General features: G+C 42.1%; 1 protein-coding gene and 1 long non-coding RNA gene across 2 annotated transcripts in view; one reads left to right on the top strand and one right to left on the bottom strand.

Annotated features, from left to right (window-relative positions):
• PCGF5 (polycomb group ring finger 5) overlaps positions 1 to 14,557 on the top strand; it is a 284,658-nt gene that overhangs the window by 1,644 nt on the left and 268,457 nt on the right. The gene's annotated exons all lie outside the window — the stretch shown is intronic.
• The window catches only part of LOC123613134 (uncharacterized), a 41,451-nt gene continuing 33,578 nt past the window's right edge, over positions 6,685 to 14,557 (bottom strand). The window contains exon 3 of the long non-coding RNA XR_006720491.2: positions 6,685 to 7,088. This is a non-coding gene — a long non-coding RNA (uncharacterized LOC123613134). The remainder of the gene's footprint in view (positions 7,089 to 14,557) is intronic.

Raw genomic sequence — 14,557 nt, 5'->3', positions numbered from 1 at the left:
AACCTGGCCCTGGTCAGCAGAAGTCCAAGCCATTCCACAGCCCCCACCCTTGGTACTTCCTTATCTCGGAGTCTTCACTGTGGAATTCCCAGGCCCACCCCAGTGCTCCGGATGTGCCTCAATCTATGGCCTGCCACTTGGCTCCTCTTGTGATGACAAGCAGATAACATAGTTCACATGCCTTCTCCTTTTCCTGCATACCAGCCGGACCCCAGCTCCAAAAAGGAAACGCACCACAAACCGAGAGAGATGGAGTTTTATTTTTATATAGGCATTGTTAAGACTGCTGTAAGCCTAGAATTGTGGAAAATGCTTTCCCATGTTGCTGCAGTTAATCCCCTCAATCATTCCAGGATTTTTACAGATGAGGAAATTAGTGGGTACCAAGGTTAATGAAATATCCACAGTTCCATAACAAATGTGTGTGTGTGTGCGTGTGTGTGTGTGTGTGTGGAGGGTGAGGGTGGTGGCCAGATTCAAACCTGAGACTGACTCCAAGTCCAGAGCACTTTTACTGTAGTTAAATCCCATCACAGCCAAGCCTGACCCCCATGGCAATCATTCTCAAGATTTACCAAGTTCGGACATCATTAACTTCAAGACAAGCATTCTTTCGTCAAGGCATGCTATCAAAAGCTGCACTTTTATTATTCATCAACATCTCTATGGTTACAACCAAAACTCAAATGCAGTTTACAAAGATTCCATATCTGAGAAGCAACAAGAAAACAGAAAATATTTGTTAAGCACATCAGTAAATGAGTAAGTGTAAACATGAAATAAAGTGGCAAGAATATGTTCAAATCAATAAATACGGAGTTAGATGCCTCTTTTAAAAGACAGATGCTCTTATAGGGGGTAAAGCAATACGAACCAAACTATCAGCTGTTTGTAAGGGACATGACTGTACCAGGATGACTTTGAGAGGATGAAAATAAAGGATGGACAAAGAGATACCATGTAAATGCTACCAAAATATGCAGAAGGGGCAATATTACTACCAGACAAAACAAATTCAAAGCAAACAGCACTAAATGAGACAAAGAAGGATAAGAAACACCATCCAACAAGAATTTCTACGAATAATTAATTTTTATGCAGTCAAGAACATAGCATCAAAATATCTGAAGACCAAATCTGTGTCCTCAGGCATGCTGAGAACAAGTACACAGAGTAAAAAGTACTGTTTGGACCCAATAGGATCCTGCTGTCTCTTCCAGTGGGTAATTTATATGCGGTGTATTTAAAGCAAGGAGCTTAAGCTCAGACTTCCAGATTGGAAAGATTCAAAGTATTTCAGGGAGAGCTTATTTACGTTGTATGAGTATTTTACGTCAAGGAAGCATTATAACAAATAGACCGTGAAAATCACACCACATCCTAAGGAAAAACAAAAAGCCACAGAAGGTTCTTGGAGTGTCTCTTCAGGAAATCCTCAAGCACCCAAGGCCCTTGCCAGTTAGGGTAATGTGTTCATAAATTTCCCCTAACAAACTCATTCCAGCATCAGAAAATGACAAATCATTCAAACTTTAAAGGATTGATAGCTAAACTCTTCCAGGACTGTGGGCATGAATCCAGGAAAGGAATTTATGCCAGAAAATGGAACCCCTTCCTGCCAGAAATGGAAATAAAGATAGAAAGAAACCCAATGACTTCATTTCAACTCACATCTACCACATTTTAGGCAAGAGAGTGAGGAGGCAGCTTAGAGCTTCTCACAGATGAGATGAAATTCTTTGAAAAAGTAAAGAACTAGAGTGTTCAGTTCTTAAATGAATCTCATCTTCCCCAGCTGGGTTGGGTCAGTGGAGGAAAGAGGTTGAGAAGCTAAGGAGGGGAAAGGTTGTCTGTGAACCAGGCACCTAGGTTCCAAGTGACGTCTTTAGAGAGGACACAATTTGAATTGATGGGAAAACCTAAAACTAGTAAGTGCAAATTTAGAATATTTATTCTGCTAAGTGTAAATTAGACAATGAATAAGTCAGAAACGCTTGAAGGACAATGAATGTAGTTGAGCTCACTAGTGCCTTATATTCTATACCCAAACCAAAAAAAAAACCAGATACATATTACTATATACAAAATTGATAAACAACAAGGACCTACTGTATGGCACAGGGAACTATATTCAGTTTCTTGCAATGAGCTGTAATGGAAAAAAGTCTGAAAAAAATGCATGTATAGGTATAACTGAATCACTTCCCTGTACATCTGTGGAAATACAGAATGGAGACCCTACTAGGTCACTGACCAGCAAGGGTTTTTGGTGTGTGAATGAGTTGAACACACACATACATGTATTTGTATGTATAGAGATAGACAGATATTAATTTGGGGTCTCTTTCTATCTCTCCCTCTCCATTCCTTGCATTCTCTTTTCTCCCTCTCCCCTCTCTGGTCTCACTCTGTGCCTCTGTTTTTCATTCCCTGCGTGTCTGCTGGTAGCTGATCTTTTCTCTGCTGTCTCTCTGTGAGCTCAGTCATAGGCTGTCTGCCCTTCCTCAGTCTGTCTTCCTCCCTTCCTTACTCTTGCCTTTTGGTCTGGCTGTGGTTTTTGCCCCTGCTGCTATGATGTATTTTCTATTGACGGACTGAGCATTCAGGATGACCAAATACGGTAATGGTTGCAGTCAGGGTTGAGATCATAGTAGCCAGGCAATGCTTTGACCCTGCACGGTGCTCAGGAAACTCAGGACTGTCACAAACACTGGGCCATCTCAGATCCAGGCTCCTGAGACCAGGAGGAGCCAGAGGCGTAGCCAGACCCCAGTTTATAAAAGGCATCAGAGGCTCTCTTTTGGCAGCTGCTGCTTGTTACAGTTCAGTCGATTTTCTATCCCAAAGCAATTTACATTCATGTCTCTGTTATGATCACTTTGCTGTGCCCTTCCCGGGGGGAAACCATCTTCCTTAGAATCATTTAGATAATTAGAGTAAATCCACTGGCTAAGGAATGCTCAGGTACAACAATGAAACTATTGAAGGATTTTTTTTTTTTTAAATTCACTCTCCTTTTAGAAGAATGTTCCAAGAAATTGCCACATCACAGTACTGAAATGTCAAGAATTCCTCTCATGTCTTGCCATGGCTAATGCCAGGAACATTCTAGAACACTGCAATTGCTTGTTCCTTAGAGTGAAGGATAAAGGATAATTTTGTTTGCCTGAGCTTTAACCCACCTGAGAAATAGTTTTCCAAGGTCCTCCGTAAGAAAAAGGCTGACTGGAAAACGTTCAACCAACCTATGGGGAAATAACTTTTTTATTAAAGAGCTTTGCTTAATCAAGCATTCCTCTATGGCATTTTAGGGATTTCATTTTTACTGAATCCTTCCAGAACCAGCAGGAAAACTTCAAAATGGACAGCACTAACTTCAGCTGCAGAAGACAGTTGCACTGAGGATTAGAAGAGACAGGCTATAGTGCAATATGTCGAGGGTCCAGCTTCGTTTTTCTGTATTTCCCTTTTGTGGTTTTTTTGTTTTTTTAAAGAGAAGTCCAAATCAGAAAGGATAGGGAAGCCTATCCCTTAAATTCATGGCTCATGAAATTGATTAGAAAGGTCTTTTGTGGAAGGGCTATGTAGAGCATGAAATTTACCACCGAAGACAAATTCTAAGCTGTAATAGGACTTTTCCCTAACCCAACCTGTTTATTAGCATTTATTGAGCACTCACTGTATGCCATGTCCTGGGATAAACGTTAATTAGCTCATTTAATCGCACAGTAATCTTTTAATACAGATATGATTAATATTCCCTGTCTTACAGATAAAGAAACCAAGGCTGGTGGGTTAAAGTAATTTGTTTTCATGGCTAGGGAGGCAGCTGAAAGGTAGAAGAAAGTGGATCAAGTTTGGATTGTGAAGACCTGAGTTCAAGTTCTGTCGACTTAAATTGGTTATCTTGAGTGATCTTGAGCTACCGGTTTTCTTTTTTTTTTTTTTCCCCATTTTTTCAACTATAAAACTGAGATAATAAATCCTATCATTTGTGATAAAGATGAGAATGTCTATGTAAAAAATAATCTTTATAAACCCTAAATTGAAATGATATAGTATGACATTTCTGGGTTGGATTTCAAAGAAGGAGAGGAGCTAGCTGGCTGGCAAAAAGAGCCCTCAAGAATTTTAAGAAATCACAGTTCTTACACAGTGGGTCCCAGGAAATGACCTAGCACTTTGACTAACTTCCTGAATTTAGATAAATCACACTTTTTTTTAAAACGTTGTTTGTCTCAGCTATTAAACGAAGTTAGACTAGATGTTATCAAATGCCCCTTTGTCTCCCTAGATATTTTGATTTTTGACTGTTGGTTTGCTTCAATTTATGTTTTCATATTTAGGTAGGAATATAAATTAAAATCAAGAATATTATGGCTGGAATTTCAATTTTGAAAAAATGTGACATGTGAAGACTCCCAACGCTTGAAATTTGTAACTAACATGTATGAAATCACTCAAAGTGACTTTCAGAATATTTTTATCTGTCATCATATTTGAATAGAAGCATCTGAGTGCTGAACTTCAGATCTTCAATGTGTTGTAACCGCTCATTGATTTCCAGTTGCAGTTTCAGCTTGTGAAAACTTGCCTGTTACTCTTGGTTACTGTATTAGTTTTCTCGGCCTGCCATCACAAACAGCATGGCTTAAACAGTAGAAAGTTATTTTTCTCTAGGAAAAGTCTAGAAGCTAGAATTCTGAGATCGAGTTATTGGCAGGACTGGTTCCTTCAGCAGGTTTTGCGGGAGAGTCTATTCCAAGCCTCTCACCTAGCCTCTGGTGGGTGACTGGCTGTTATGGGTTGAATTATGTGCCCCTCAGATTTGTATGTGGACGTCTTAACCCTCAGGATTTCAGAATGTGACCTTATTTAGAGGTAGGGTGTTTATAAAATTAATCGAGTTAAAAGGAGGTCTTTAGGGTGGGTCCTAATCCAGTATGACTGGTGTCTTTATAAGAATGGAAAATTTGGATAGAGACACATACAGAGGAAAGAGGATGTATAGGCACAGGGAGAAGACAGCCATCCATAAACCAAAGAGAGAGGGCTGGAACAGATTCTGCCTCGCAGCCCTCAGGAAAGACCAACCTTGCCAGCGCCTGATCTCAGACTTCTAGCTCCTGGAACTCTGAACCAGTACACTGCTGTTGCTCAAGACACCCAGTTTGTGGTAGCTGGTTATAGTGGCCCTAGGAAACTGACATACTGACAAGCTCTGGGATTCCTGGGCTTGTAGATAAATCACCCTGATTTCTGGCTTCATGTTCACATGGCGTTCTCCCTGTGTGTGCGCATGTCTGTCTCCAGATTGCTCCTTTTGATGAAGGATATTTCATGTTGGGTTAGGGCCCATCCCCTACTCCAATGTTACCTTGTCTTAACTAATTATATCTGCTACAGCCCTATCTCCAAATAAGGTCACCCACTCTACTCCAGTGTGATTTACCCTACTCCAGTAAGACTTCATCTTAACTAAGTACATCTGCTACAACCCTATTTCCAAGTGAGGTTGTATTCTGCGGTCCTGGGAGTTGACTTTAACATGTGAATTTTGGGGAGATACCATTCAGCCCATAACACTTATGCATCGTGGTAGACTGAAAGATATGACCGCAATATTTTACAGCTCCTCACAAGAGGTGGAGTCTTTTCTCTCAAACGTTGAGTGTGAGCAGGACCTTGGCGGACTCTGACTAAGAGAACAGAACAGCGTTGATGCTGTTTGAGGTCTGGAGCCCAGGTCTCAAGAGTCCCTGCAGTTTTTGTCTTCCCCAACTTGGGCTGCTGCCCAGGGACCGCCATGAGCAGAAGCTGGTCCCACCTCCACGAGGATAAGAAGCCTTGTGGAGGGAAACCAGTGTGCCCCGGTCAACAGCTAGGGGTGGGAAGGAATAAATCGGGAGTTTGAGATTTGCAGACACTAACTACTATATATAAAATAGATATACAACAGGTTTCTTCTGTATAGCACAGGGAACTAAATTCACTATCTTGTAGCAATCTATAATGAAAAAGATTAAGAAAACAAATATATGTATGTATATATATATTATATATGCCTGAATCACTATGCTGTACACCAGAAATTGGCACAACATGGTAAATTGACTATACTTCAATTAAAGAAGAAAAAGAAAAAAAAAAGTCAGCAACTGCCAGGCATATACGTGAGACCATCCTGGACCTTTTAAATAGGGGCTGACAAACTACAGCCCATGGGCCAAGTCCAGCCCAGCAGTTTGGATAGCCTCTGTGCTGAGAATGACTTTAACCAGCCTAATGTTGGAAAATACCAAAAGAATATTTTGTGACTCATGAAAATGATGAAATGCACATTTCAGAGTCCACAAATAAAGCTATATTAGAACATAGCCACACTTAACTTGTTTACAAATTGTCCATGGTTGCTGTTGTGTTATAATGGCAGACACGAGTATTTGTGAGAGAGACCATTAGACCGTAGAAACCTAAAAAAATTCACATCTGGCCCTTTAAAGAAAAAACTAAGCACAGCTGAGTGTCTAACTGAGTAGCCCTGCATGAGTGAGCCCAAAGGATGCCAGCAGAGGTGAGGGCCAGGCTGCCCGCAGAATCAGAACAAATCCTTGTTTTAAGCCACAAAGTCTGAGGGTGACTTGCTGTGTAGTTAACCAAGATAATTATTTATCTGACTTCCAGTTAAGTGAAAAGTAATTTTTAATATGAAGTCAAAACAGTACATACCTGTTTTTACAAAAAAAAAAAAACACACACAAAAACCAAAAAACTCACAACATGGAGGATCAGAACCAACCTTTCAAACTTTTTTTTCCACGTGCATAGTTGTGATTTTTCAGGTAATGATATTTAACTAACAGTCACGAGGGCAAATAATGAGAAGACCCAAAACTCTGCACGAAACTATGTTCAGTGCCCTCAGTTCATGTTGGAGTTCATCCTAAACTCTGAGTTTCAGCATTTCAGGCTCCTGGACTGGTAGCCTAAGAGTCTTGACAAGAGCGCCTGAAAATAGCTGGAAACAGTTCATCCTTTCCTTTGCGTCCTCATCACTGGCAAGAGAGTTGAACTGTTCTGAGACAAACCTGGAAAGAAATAACATTGCATCCGTTTGTTTTCTGAGTACTGCCGTGGTGAACTGACTTCCTGTGCAAGAGACGCAGCCGTAGCCTAACCACAGAAATGTACAGCTTCTGGCCTCTAACCATGAAAGCTGGGACCCATGAGATCTGGGAAAACCTGGGTCTGAATTTTCCCACTTAAGTTGGAGCTCCTGCCTTGAGCACAGCAGCTAAGTCCCCACAATGTATCAGAGGGATCACGGAATTAAGAGGTAAAAGACCCAAGTTCTTCTCATCCTGGGCCACTTGGCATCTTCTCCTCTACAGATAAGGAGCAGAATGATGCCTCACTTCTTACCTAGCAATAATAATATCCAGTAACACCTGACAGTATCTTATATTCACATGTTGAATATTAACAATGTACTGGGTAATGTTCTGGGCATAGAGCAGTAAACAAAACTCAGTCCTTGCTCTCATGGAGCAACTCACAAAGAAGGTCAAATTCTGCAGTGGGAGTGACAATTTTTGATATAAGTTTTACAGGGATCTTCTGGCCACTCTGGCAAGAATGGATTGCAAGGAGGGTGAGGGTGGAAGCAGACCACTTAGAAGGCTGTTGCAATAAGACAGGTGAGACTTGACTGTGGCTTAATGATGGTAGAAGTGATAACACATGATCAGAGACTGGATACGTTTTGAAGGTAGAACCAACCAAAATTTTGTGCTGGGAAAGTGGTGGAGGGGGAGAAAAAGAGTCGGGGATGACATCAATGTATTTCTCTGAGTACTTGTGGGGGTGGCTCTGCCATGTGGTGCAGGGAGATGGACGACTCCACAAGACAGTCTCTTCCAATGAGGCTGCTCAGGCAAGGCTCTCCCCTGGATCGAGGCTCCTTGTCCGTGGGTTGGACAAGTGGTAGACACAATGACCCTTGATGGGCAGTTATGCAGTTCCAAGCAGCTCCCCCATTTCTCTGGGGAAGCACCTCTGTGTCCTTCACTGGGGTGGTCCCCGGCAGCCCTGCTCTCCCTTCGATACCTGATCTCATCTATCCTTTGGAGACTTTGGGCACAAGAGGGCTCTATTTTCTGTGCCTTAGGGAAATGAGAACTTGAGGGTGATGCCTTTGTCTCTCTTTGCGTTCCTGCCTGCCCCGGCTCTTTCCCTGGGGCTCACACCTCTAGGGTGGATCTGCAGCTGAAGAGGCTGAGCAGACTTTCATCTATGGATCAAAATGGCGGTCTACCCACCAGAGTTGACAGACAGTTCTCTTGGGCCTCACTTCCCTAGCTAGAGGGAGGGACTGGTTGGTGACCTTCTCCCTGAGACAAGGGCAGCCTCTCTTTGAAAATGACGGATTTTCTCAAAGGCAGCCTCCATCCAGATTCCAGTCCCCTCCTATATCTCTTCTCCCCCTGGGCCCTAGGTGATGGTGGTGAGTGGTAGGTGGTGGATGGTGGCAGGTGAGAGGGGGCGGTCCTATAACCAGGGAACTTATTAACATCTCGCTAGTGTTATCTCTACTCCATAAAGCAGTCAAGTCAGGAGCAAGAAAAAACAAAACAAAACTTAATACTTCACAATATCCCATTATACCCAGGATGGGTTGTTGCCTTGAAGAGACCCCTGTCTGCCCCTAACAACATGCATCAGAAATGGGGGCCCTGCCCAAGGCAATTAGGGAGACTCCTACCAACAGAAGAGATGTGGAAATTTGCATTTCCCACTTATGTGAGGCCAGGGGTGACGATCCTGGCCTAAAATAACTTGCTCTGAGCCAAGCAGCCTAATGGGACATTTAACCTCTCTAAGACTCAGTTTCCTGATCTGCAAAATTAGGCTTGAATTAGTCTGCATGGTTTTCCCAGCTCAGCTTTTTAAGAGTTAAGATGACAGAATGTGCTGATGTTATAAATAAAAGAAACAAGTAATTTTTTTTTTAGCTATCTGGAAATCCCCTTCACAATTTGTGACTAGGGATAGAATTCAGATTCATAACCCAGGGTAATCTTTTCCTATCTCAAATATCCCCAATTTACTCTCTGGCTTACTGTTACATTCCATGGTGAGTTAAGCCAAACGTATGTTGTCCTGATTAAGTAAAAGCAACAGTCAACTAACTTGAACTTCAGGCTGAGAAATAAACTCATACAGCTAGAGAGGCAAAGATGTCAAGTAACACTGACAGAATCTATCAAAGGAGTCCAGTGACAAATGGATAAGGAAGGAGCAAGGGCGTCTTTGTCCAGGACGATTAAAATTATCTTAATACTACAAGATGGGTTTGTTGGAAGGACACATGAGGATCTTGGGGAACCCAAAGGCAGGCAGGGTAGCAGGCCCCATGGGGCCGAAGACCACTAGGAACTAGGGCAGCCCTTCTCACCAGCTCTCCAGGCACCTGGTCTTTTATCTGGCTTCTCTCTGCATATCTACAGGCGTACCTCAGAAGTATTGTGGGTTCAGTTCCAAACTGCCCTATAAAGCACATATTGCAATAAAGCGAGTCACATGAGTTTTTTCGTTTCCCAGCACATACAAAAAGTATGTTTACACTATACTGGGGCCTATTAAGTATGGAATAGCATTATATCTAAAAAACCAACGTGCATATCTTGATTTTAAAATACTTCATTGATTAAAAATGCTAGCCGTCATCTGACAATGCAGGGTTGCTACAAACCTGTGTTTTGTTTAAAAAAAAAAAGCCACGATAAAGTGAAGCACAATAAAACAGAGATATGCCTGTACTTCCCTTTTACAGAGGGGAGGTGTGGGCAGGGTTGACAGACTGATGAAAAAGTGTATAACGAAGTGCAAATATCTCGGGGGGCCTTTTCCCTAATAAAACTATCTTGAGTTTTGGTTACTTGCACTTCTGGTTTGAGTGGCCTTTGCTGCTGGGGAGTGCCTGAGAAGCTTAAATGGTGGGTCACTTAGGATCACCAGTAAGGAAAAAAAAAAAAAAAAGATAAAGCCCTGGATAACAAGAAAGGGATAGCTGATTGAAAACTGTCACCTCCCTGAAAGACGGGAACAAGATGGGAAGCTCCCATATCCCTCATTCATGATTCTGGAGACAGTTGACCTGTTGACTTAGAGATATCATTAGAAAGGGTGGGCTGGAAATAATGACAGTGTCAGAACCTGTTAACCACATGAAGATCTGAGAAAGAGTGCGCCTTCAGGAAGAAAAAGTGAACCTTGGCCTGTTACTCAGATGTCTTTGGCTCTTTCTTTCTTTCTTTTTGGAAATAATTTCCAGACCTCAAAATAATTTGAGCCAAAAGTTAGAGCCCAGATCCTAGTCCCGGCTTTGACACTAATTTTTCAGAAATCTTTTTCCTGGAGCCTGGAGTTTGACGAATGGCAAGGAGTTCCTTCCCTGCTGCCTTTGGTAGCCAAATGCTTTGATGTGTTAGAGAGGACATTCTAGTTCTGGTTCCATCACTTACCAGCTATGTGCCCTTGGGGAAATTCTTAACCTAAGTTTTTCTCATAACGATTTGAATGGTTAGCTTTCTTCTGCTGTGTCATTTGTGTTACATTCAACTCCTTCAAGGCAGTGTTTCTCACCTACAGTACTTGGCCCTATCTCCTTTACCACTGTCAGCACAGTGCTAAGCTGGGAGCCCACGTTCGATAAATGTTTATCATTTTCCTGATTTTGGCAAAAAGATTAATAATCATTTATTTAAATTTCACTCTGGGCAAGACATCAAATCTGGTTGCTTTTTCTGTTTTTAGTAGAGATCTTAACTCTTAGAAGTCTTCCTTCTTTTTGGGGGGGGTGGTGGATTAGATTGATTGATTGATTGATTTAAATGGAGGTACTGGAGACTGAACCCAGGACTTCATGCATGCTAAGCACATGCTCTACCCCTGGGCCATATCCTCCCTCATCCCCCCTCGACCCCCCCACCCCCAACCTCTGTCAATCTGGTTGCTTTGATGGTGGGGGTGAGGGGAAAGGGAGTAGGACAAACAAGGAACAAGCTTTGCCTTTAGGAATCTTCAATTCAGCGTAGGGACCACCTAGGGAGACAAGATGGTAATTTACCTGGAAGGTCTCTCCTCTTCTTTCCCACAATGTGTGACTCTAGGAAACTGTTTGGGACTAGAAAGTGTTGGGACCAGAGTTGTCAAGATAGACAATCCTGGCTTGCTGTTGACTCACAGAGACACAGAGAGGGAGCTGTTGCTGCTCATTAGCTGCCCCATTTTCCTAAAACAAATACGTATTGGACATCAAAGGAAGTATGCAGTCCTTTTCTGTCAGGTTCAGTTAATTGCCTCAAAGATCTGGAGCCACACAAGCTCAGGGGCAGAGCAGAGGCAAAGAGGAGAGTTATTTGTGCGTCATCCTTCTGATTTTGCCCCCACTCCTAATTTCCTTGCTCCACAGAAAGGAGCAAGTCCTCACCGCCTGCAGGCACCCAGAGCCTCTCCTGCGCACACCCCCCCCTCCTCCACCCGCTCCCTCAGCCCCTTCTCTTCCAGCCTGTTCTCTTTGATCTTCCAGGGCGGAAGGTGGAGGTTGGATGAGCAGGAGTTCTGGTCCCATGGATGAGGGGTGGGGCACGCAGGGGAAAGAGAAAGCAGTGAGGGGAGGGAGGGAGGAAGTTTCCATTTCAGGTTTCCATTAGTTTCCTCCTCAATGATGTAAAATCTGAACTCATACTATTTCCAGCCAGCAGACTAGCTTTCCTCTGCTAATACCCACTCCAGTGTCGCCTAGATGAGGCATTCCTGTTCTTCCTCTGAACAGAACTTTGGTCCTGTTTCTAGTGAAATAACAGTGCTGGCCTTATCGAGCTGAGCTTGTCCCCTCCACATTTTTTTCAGATAATTGAGAAGCTCCCTGGCATTAACCGACAATGATGGATGACTGTTCTCCCTAATTTCCACCCCTTCCCCTTCCCGGGTGGAAGAATAGGAGGCAAGTGTCAATTCACCCAGGATCCTTCCATAGGAGTCCAAGGATGTGTTGATCACCTGAGAAATTGCACTGCCTTCTCCATGATTTCTAGAGAAGCTGCTTGAGTTACACTTTCCTCTGTACTCAGAGTACAGTACACAACCCAGTGTAAGTGATTCATCTCTATGACTCCCCACCTGAGGCTGTGGGCCTCTGATGGTAAATGCTGCCCTGCCACCACCCCTCACAGACATTTTGTGAAAAGAAAAGAGAAATCTTTTGTTTTTGTTTTTACAGTTTTTTTTTTTTTGAAGTATAGTCAGTTTCTGACTATAGTGTCAATTTCTGGTGTAAAACATACTGTTCCAGTCATACATATACATATATTCCTTTTCATATTCTTTTTCATTATAGGCTATTACAAGGTATTGAATATAGTTCCCTGTGCTACACAGTATAAACTTCTTGTTTGTCTATTTTATATACAGTAATTAATTAGTATCTGCAAAACTTGAACTCCCAATTTATCCCTTCCCATCCCATTTCCCCTGGTAACCAAAAGTTTATTTTCTGTGTCTGTGAGCCTGTTTCTGTTTTGTAAATAAATTCATTTGTGTCGTATTTTTTTTAGATTCCACATATAAGTGATATCATATGGTATTTTTCTTTCTCTTCCTGGCTTACTTCACTTAGAATGAGGATCTCCAGGTCCACCCATGTTGCTGCAAATGGCATTATTTTATTCTTTTTTATGACCGAGTAGTATTCCATTGTATATATACCACAACTTCTTATCCACTCATCTGTTGATGGACATTTAGGTTGTTTCCATGTCTTAGCTATTGTAAATGGTGCTGCTATGAACATTGAAGTACAAGTATCTTTCAGTTACAGTTTTATGTGGATATATGCCTAGGAGTGGGATTGCTGGATCATATAGTAAGTCTATTTTTAGTTTTTTAAGGAATCTCCATACTGTCTTCCATAGTGGCTACACCAAATTGCATTCTCACCAACAGTGTAGGGGGGGTTTCCTTTTCTCCACACCCTCTCCAGCATTTATCATTTGTGGACTTTTGAATGATGATCATTTTGACTAGTGTGATATCTCATTGTAGTTTTGATTTGCATTTCTCTGATAATTAGCAATATTGATCATTTTTTCATGTCCCTATTGGCCATTTGTAGGTCTTCATTGGAGAAATGCTTGTTTAGGTCTTCTGTCCTTTTCTGGATTGAGTTTTTTGGGGTTTTTTGTTATTAATTTATATGAGTGGTACATATATATTCTGGAAATTATGTCCTTGTTAGTTGCATCATTTGCAAATGAAAAGAGAAATCTTTTGCCTCCCTTATAAATGTTAAGTAGGTTCAGCATCTGTCCTTCCCTCACCCCAAGTGCTATGAGTCACAATAAAAAGTCAGCCCATAACGGAGGAGATGTGATGTATACAAAGACAGGCAAAAGACAGATCAGCTTCTGGGCTGGAAGCTGGAAGGCCAGACAATTCTGGCTCCATTAACTTGTCTAAAACTGCATGAAGTGAATGGTATTACCATAACCCAGAAGGTTCAGGATTGTTGGACAATCCTAGTTCTAGTGAAGGAGAGACCAGGAAGAAAGAACTTGCAGTGTGTCTCCAGTGCTGACCCACAGGTGTGACCTGTCTGTTCCTGGTTGTGCAGGATTCAGATGATTCATTCTCCGAGCCTGGAGTCAGAAAATTATTTGAATCATATATGCAGTTCCCCCTGTTCTGATTTCATGTTCACTAAGTAACTGACAAATTATGATTTGATTTCCCATATATTTATTAATATTCCACTGTTTTCTAAAAAATATGAGGGAGCTTATGAATAAGAGTGCACAGGCTTCCATTTAAAAAATAAAATTTGATATAAATTAAATGGATACTGTGGGGTTTTGGTTTTGCCTGCCTCATATCCATTTCATTCTTATTCTTCCTTGTTTTCTTTGGGAGAAGTACCTCTCAGGTGGAACTGGTACCGTCCCATCCCAAATCCCTACACCTGGCCAATCTGAGCATCCCATCTGTCTGGTTGGTCTCAGTGGCTTGTCCAAGTCCCCCATGGAAGCACAATTCCAGGAACTTTGTTGGAATTATGGGAAAGAGAATCTCTTCTTCCACTGACACTGCTGTCTGTAGGATGATATGAGTCTGGTGCTGCCAGAAGCCACCATGTGGGGCGGCAGAAGCCTGAGAATGGAGGCCACATAGAAAAGAACACAGCCAAGAGACGGAGGGAAACAGACTGCATGCTGATGGGAATGTTTTAATTCTTGGGTCTAGCCATGGCTGAAGCTAGACCAACTTATGGGTTTTCTTAGTAGACCTAGTATACTCCCTTTTTTTCTTAATTGAGTTGAGTTTCTAGTCACTCTCATCTGAGGGTCATGGTTAATTCAGTAGAGAAGTTCATAGAGAGAAAAATTAGCATAGAGGAAAAAAAATGAGACCAGTAGCAAGGTGAGCACACATACCCACAAAATGCTTGCCATGAATCCAGTGTCCTTGCTGTCACTGCCCCACAAACTCAAGTCAAACTCCA

The sequence above is a fragment of the Camelus bactrianus genome, chromosome 11, assembly GCF_048773025.1.
Source record: "Camelus bactrianus isolate YW-2024 breed Bactrian camel chromosome 11, ASM4877302v1, whole genome shotgun sequence".
In the NCBI taxonomy this organism is placed as follows: Eukaryota; Metazoa; Chordata; class Mammalia; order Artiodactyla; family Camelidae; genus Camelus; species Camelus bactrianus.
This window is presented reverse-complemented; position numbering and strand designations above follow the sequence as displayed.